Source organism: Lepisosteus oculatus, chromosome 27 (genome assembly GCF_040954835.1).
Source record: "Lepisosteus oculatus isolate fLepOcu1 chromosome 27, fLepOcu1.hap2, whole genome shotgun sequence".
Lineage (NCBI taxonomy): Eukaryota > Metazoa > Chordata > Actinopteri > Semionotiformes > Lepisosteidae > Lepisosteus > Lepisosteus oculatus.
In genome coordinates, this window is record NC_090722.1 from 7,397,507 (window position 1) to 7,404,640 (window position 7,134).

Genomic DNA, 7,134 nt, shown 5'->3' on the forward strand with positions numbered 1-7,134 from the left:
TTGAAAAACGAAAGCTATTTCTAACTGTAGGTCTTTCTCAGAAGGTCAGGGTGTATACCCGTCTGTATAGGGTCAGGGAGTAAAATCTCATCACAGCTCTAATGGAAAGTTTAGATGAACGCACACAGAGGAGTGGCGATGAGAATGTGCTGTATTTGCAACATCTATTGCAATATTTGGCTGTACACTTTATTGCACTATTATGAAGATGTGGATCCTGTATAGCAGTCAGGGAATAAATACTTGCCCTAGCTGTGCTGGAAAGTGTGGAAGAATGCACACTGAGACTTTGCAGTGACAATATGCTGCATTTTCAACCAGGATATTGCAATACTTTGCTGCATCCTTAGTTACACTATTAGTAACATGTGGATCCAGTACTGCAGTCAGGGAATAAATACTTGTCACTGCTATAATGGAAAGATGAATGCACACAGACGAATTGCAATGACCATATGCTGTATTTGAAACATATATTGCAATACTTTGCTGTATACTTAGTTACACTATTAGGACCATGTGGATTCTGTACAGCAGCCAGGGAATAAACACTTGTCACGGCTCGAATGCACAGTGCAGCCGAATGCACGCAGAGGAGTTGCAATGAGAGCGTGCCTGCGCTTCCGGCTCCTGCAGGCACCTCAGCTGCAGAGTCTTGCCGCGTGCTGCGCGCCCTGCACTATATTCCCCCCGCAGGCCTCCCACGAGCTTCCTGTCTGCACGTCTGGCCCGCGCAGCCGGCCCGGGCGGAAAACACACCTCTGACGTCAGCAGCCGCCACCTCTCTTATCGCGGTTTGTCACTCGTATTTTTAAACTGTCCCCTTCCTGTGGAAAAACAATAGTCAAAACAGATTTTTGTTTTCCAATAAGTAACGTACCTCTTGCTCAAAAACAATAATAACCCAGCTTTAGTCTGAGCCATGACTAAACAAACACACTTTTTGAATAATCAGGTCACTGCCCTAAATTAAAAATCCGGATATTAAAATTCAAGGTAGCAAAACAGTATATTATGTTAACACTAGTGGAAACACTGGGAACACTTAACTACTGCAGATCCAATGCGCCAAAACCATTACCCATTCATTTTTCATTACTACAAAACACAAAACTATTACAGAAAAATAAGGCAAAGAATCACAGATTTTCAGAATAACAGTATATAAAATATAAAAGAATCACAGCTAAGAAATAGCTAAATGGGTCTCACTTACTGTACATCAATAAATCCCGTTCATTCTCCTGGATCACTGACTGAGAAAACACCAGAATCTCTGCTGTGGAATAAAATTAAAAAGCTGTTTCTCCTGCTAGACATGATTTGCTCTTAACGATAGTAATTGCGTGAATGCTGAGTGGGTCCTGCGTGTCACTCAGTATATAACAATGCCCAGCTCTCACTGAAGACTATTGGTCACTCTGACGTGAAATCATTTCCTGTCACTTCGCCAGGGTGATCGATAGCTGGTTGGGACATATCAAAATGAGCAGGTGATTTGTTAAGGCCACTTGAAAATTTGGTCGCCAGGATACTGGCCCTGGAGGCGCGTCGCGTCAAGCGAAATTAATTGCCTTTCACGACAGGACTGTTATTTCAACGCGTTAAGAAGTAGTTAATGTATATTGGCTATATTTTTATCACACTTTCTGTGAGTAGTTGTAAGCAGCCCTCCCTGTTGGGTTATTAAAGTACGCGTGGCGGTTGAGGCCAGCGGAAATGACTATAAGAGAAAGCCGAAAGCAGCAGAGCGAGCGATTAATTGACATTAAACATTCACTGGCGCTCATAACGCTTTATTTTTCACGACGAACATTTCGTATTCATTGCAACTTACAAATTACTCTAATTGCAAGGGTTAAAAACACGCAACGCATTCGATTTCAATTTGATTATGTGTTTTGACAGCCCAAAAAAAAGTGTTACGCAGAGTTACACACGTATTCTTGCTTTTATATTGACACAGATATTACAGAAACAACAACAGAACCCCAACCAATACAGATGGCAACCTACTTTCCTCAATAATTGGGTTTGAGTGGAAAACAGCTGGCTGGCCTTACACGTGCAGTCTGCTTTCATTAGTTGAAATTTGCTCGGAAGCCGCCTCGCAGGGCTGGCTGTACCGCGGCGTGGAAAACGCGGCGCTGATTTTGAGGGTCTGCGCGCACCTGTTGTGGTTTAGCACCATTAGGAACAGAGGCACAGAAGTGGAAATTCTTTTATCGGAACTAAAAATATATATATTTTTTGTCACCTAGCCTCGTTTAACACGCTTAACTTTTTTTTTTTCCCCACGGTAAACAAGGCCGTTGTGTTTTACACCGTTACCCTAATTACATTTTTTTGTTACAAGGTGCTCCAATTCCTAGATCTAGTTTAATAGGACTAGTGACAAACGTAGACTGTTCAAGCTATTTGTAGACTTTGCATCTCCACAACCGCAGCATAATTGCTGGATAATTAAAAAAAAAGCCTGTCAATTAATGTCTGTCTGTGTTATTGATCTGTTTTTTGGTGTTCCGTAAATTTCCTTTTTTAGTAGGGAAGCTTTGTGTCGTTATACATTACTTAAAACACCACGACGACCCGGTGAGACGCCGTTATACAGTATTCGTTATCCGATGTTAAGCAAAAGCGTTTTACTGGGTCGTCAATTCAAATAGAAAGTGACGCGTGAGCATGAAAAGGCTTCAGCTCGGAGAGGACCGCCAGGACAGGAACAGAACTCACGGAGCTGGCAAATTCAGATAGTGTGACCGAACTGCGTCGTGAAAAGTGTGCTGAAGGCGCAATATGTCGCATAGGTAATGAACATGAATTTATCATTACAAGAGACTTAGGATAGCAGGCCGGCCTCGGGAGAGGAATACTTTTCTCCAGTGGTTTATGACCCGAGTATCAGTTTACACAAAAAAAAACCCACGGCCCGTTAAAAATGGTATTTAACAGCCTTTCCAGCGCTGACGTCCGCCTTAAATCATTAGTTTTAATTTCATGTGTTTGTACCCACAGTGCAATTACAGGCGTTTAGCCCTCGAGAGGAAATAACGATGTGAAAATGGTTTTATTACAAAGATATGAGCCTACTGCATTCGGCTTCACAGCACAGAGATGGAGTATTACTGCCCCGAGGCTCACAGAGAAGACAAAGTTGGCTTTCGATCTATTTTCAGTCCAGGTCTGTGTAATTTCAAGAAGCACTGTAATGAGTCCACATTTGACATTTTTGGGGGGAGTTTCCATTACAAACGGACGGTGTGAGATAACTCATTTAACGAGGCTTTTCTTAGTCAGTTCTGAACTGTTTATTTGATAAGGGATTAGAAATACAGCTGGTGGTGTTTTCTCGGAAGCTATCTTATTGAACATTTTCTCATTATTGTATCCGAACGATTGAAAGTGCAAAAACAACAACATACAAGAATAAAAACGGAATAGCAATAAGAGGAAAAACATTTGAAAAGTGAGTGTTTTTTTAATATTTGAATTAAGCGTATTGGTTATACAGTACTGCATATAACAGTTCCTGTCACATCAAACCAGCGAGTGTTAAGAATTCAATGGATGTTAGAGGATAAACATCCTTTGTCCACATGATCGTATCGCCTGCACAACCAATTTCACCCATGTAAATGTTCAGTCAAAAAGTTTGATAAATAAAATTCGGATTCTCTTGATTGTGGAAGCCAGTCTTGAAAGATCTCACGAATTTGGCGATCTGCTTCATTGTCCGAGCAGTTCTTTTTAAAACATTTGAAGCTGTTTGAAGCGTGAGTCTTTTGACTGAATGATACTTCAATCTGTCTACAGAGTCAGAACAGATTCTTAAACTGTGTACTGTACTCATATCAATCTCTTATTCTTAATACTGATGCTCCAATAATAACCTTTGCATTTGACCATGTCTTCATCTGAACACTTTGCCATCTATGCTAATGTTACAGGTTTAGTTATGGAATTCTTATTCTAAATCTGGTCATTTTCTTTTCACCTTGATATAACGTGCACACAGGTGTTTGATAGAGACCCCGCTAACTTGGATTGTTTATCATACTCTGCGTTTGCTGCCTCGGTGTAATGATTTATTCCTAGTAGAAACAATCTCGCCGTTTAAAGCAATGAGGATACATATGGAAATGAGTGTTTCCTGATGATTTTTGTTTTCTCTTTTTATTTAGAATACAAGATTTATCTTGTGACTGCAAGGCATTTGTTCGGGAGCACTTAACTGATCATTAGTAACTTTACTTTACATTAGTAGAACTGATTACACATTTAGGCTGAGTTTCTTTTGTTTTTCTCTCGGTTTAAATAGTTAAAATAATGAACTCTTCAACTGCAGGTGTTAATCAGATTTTGTTTGGTGAAAATAAAATCGTAGGTTTCGTCTGCTTTGTTTTCACACTAGATTTGCTCAATATTAAACATCTGCCTCCTTGCTCGCGGAAATGTCTTCTTCTGCCGCAGGGCTTGCACGTGCAGAATCACAAACGTTTTTGTTTTATTCAAACCATGTTTTCTGACTGACATTAAAAACATTTATTAATTAACGTTAATAAAGACTGGGAGTCACCCACGGTGCTTAGAACTGGAGACTCCGCCCTCCCCTTCTTCCTGTGTTCTGTTATCGCTCCTGTTCACTTGCTCTTACCATCTCGCCCAGTAGAGGGAGCTATCTGTGTAAACCACCAATCTTATATTATTATATTATATTAGGAAGGTTTTTCTTTCTTAGAAAGGTCAAGATGTATTTCGGTAGTGGTCAGAATTGGGTCATATCTTAAGTAACACAACGAGATGATGGCGTTTGTATGGATACCCTATTTGCATTTGGCCTAACTCGCCTGGCTGCGGTAATGGCACTTTGACTAGAAGGTCAAGGCTGATAAGACCCCAGAAAGAGGTAAAAGGAAGCCCCTAACATGGGATGCAGAATAATTCAAAGACAGAGCGTGTGTCAGAGGGCGCTAGTTAATGGCTGATCGGGACGTTTCCACTTGTGCAGTGGTTCAGAGGAATGCCGGTCCCAGGTTTGATTGGCAGAGACTGGGATTCCAAGATGGCCGCTGAGCCCAGGCTCACACTGACCTGGAAGTAGTATCCTGAACACATGGGGCTGTGGCTGGCTGTGCCGAACCCAGGGCGGGGGTAGTTTAGGAACTTTGTGAGAACGGACAGGAAGGCAGGCTGAGCCTCCAGGATGGTGGAGCCGAGCTAGACGTACAGAACGGACGCGCCCTGGCCCGTCTTGTCCGTCTGCTGCAGCTGAACCCGCTGGGGGTGGGTTTCAGGCTACAGCAGTGGTCCTGAAGGCCGAGTAGGGATTCAGCACGTCTGAGAGGGTCTCGGCTGGGGCCGTGTGTAAAAGCCACAGGGTGAAGAAGTCCACTGATGGGACGCCAGTGGGGCAGGGGGGACCCCGCAGACGCTGGGGACCCCAGGGGCTGTGAAAGAGGCGCAGAGCGATGCTGTGGCCGGGTGAGCATCAGCAGCTGGGTGTTACGAAATAGCAGAGAGGGCCCTATGCAGAAAACCAGAACGATCTCCAGAGGCGTCGTCGATAGAACAATGCGAGGTCTGAAAGCTGTAGGGAAACAAGCCGGTGCACAAGTACAAAACCAGAAGCGGAGCAAGAAGCCGAGAGTCGAAACCAGAATGATGACCAAAGTACCAAAACCCAAAGCCAGGAGATGTAATCCGAGACCAAACCAGGGTCAGGAAGCTAAAAACCTAAGTAGTAAATCGTAGTGAAAATGGAAGTAGCTCTAGCCAGGAAAACCCCCAATACTGAGCACAGGGCAGAGTGTGAAGCAGCTGGGGTAAAGGGGCTCACTGGGAACTGTGCTGGAAGGGGAGGTGGCGTAAGGACTGGGACTGGGGAGAAGGACATGCGAATGAAGGAAGTTGTGTGTTGGGGGGGGGGGGGTGATCTGTGATTTTTATGCTCAAGAATTAATCTTTTACTTCAAATGAAATATATGTTTGATGCATATTAATTCATGTAAGTAGTATGATATTTGCCTTTCCATAATTTTCCATAAACAACTTATAATTTTTATAAAAGTATAATTAATTGACATGTTTTCCAATAACATATTTAATATGAACTTGTGTATTATAGTATTTGTAACTCTTTATTGGTGTCTCTTGTAATCCCAGAGAGATTGATGACCCAGGCTGAGATGACTAGTCTAGTTATTTCTAACACTTGGTGATGTGTTTGAGCTTGGTGATGATGACCTCCCATGAGTGTCGGGGGTCTGGTCAAGGTCTCTCCCCATGAGTGTCAGGGGTCTGGTCAGCATCTCTCCCCGTGAGTGTCGGGGGTCTGGTCAAGGTCTCTCCCCGTGAGTGTCGGGGGTCTGGTCAGCGTGTCTCCCCATGAGTGTTGGAAGGTCTCTGCAAGGTGGGTGCCACCAGTATCTCAGTGCTTAAAAGTGGCACCATTGGAAGGAATCTAGTCTGAGGCTGCTGCAGATCTGCACAGGAGATCCAGGCATGTTTCGTCATGTTTAGCCTGACTAGTCACATGGATTCAGTCTCTGCAGTAGAGAAAAACCCCAATGGCATCTAACACAGTCCACAGGTCAGACTGCAGCACTGTGTCATGATCCTCCTTCAGCCCAGTTCTGGCACTGACTGCTTCAACATACGGAGGCTCAATTTAAATCCAGGTGAGGGAGAACTCACCTGAGGGGCTGTATGAGTTGAGGCAGGCAGCAGTAAAGAGAAGAAGGGCAGTTTTAAATATTTCAAGTCCTATTCTTTCACAGCCATGTTAAAACACTCCAGTAAGACAAAACAACCTTTTTCAAAAAAATCCATCCATTTTGTAGCCAATTTATCCAGTACAGAGTCCTGGGGGAGCCGGAGCCTATCCCAGCAGGCAACGGGCACAAGGCAGGGTACAGCCTGGGCAGGACGCCAGTCCATCACAGGGCAGACACACAGTGATGCCCACACTCACACCAGAGCTAATGTTCCCAGAAGCCCATTAACCTGCCCGTATGTTTTTGGACTGTGGGGGGGGGAAACTGGAGCACCCAGAGGAGACCCATAAGAACATGGGGAGAGCATGCAAACTCCACACAGACAGCACCCCAGGTCCAGAAGCCGAACACAGGGCCCCAA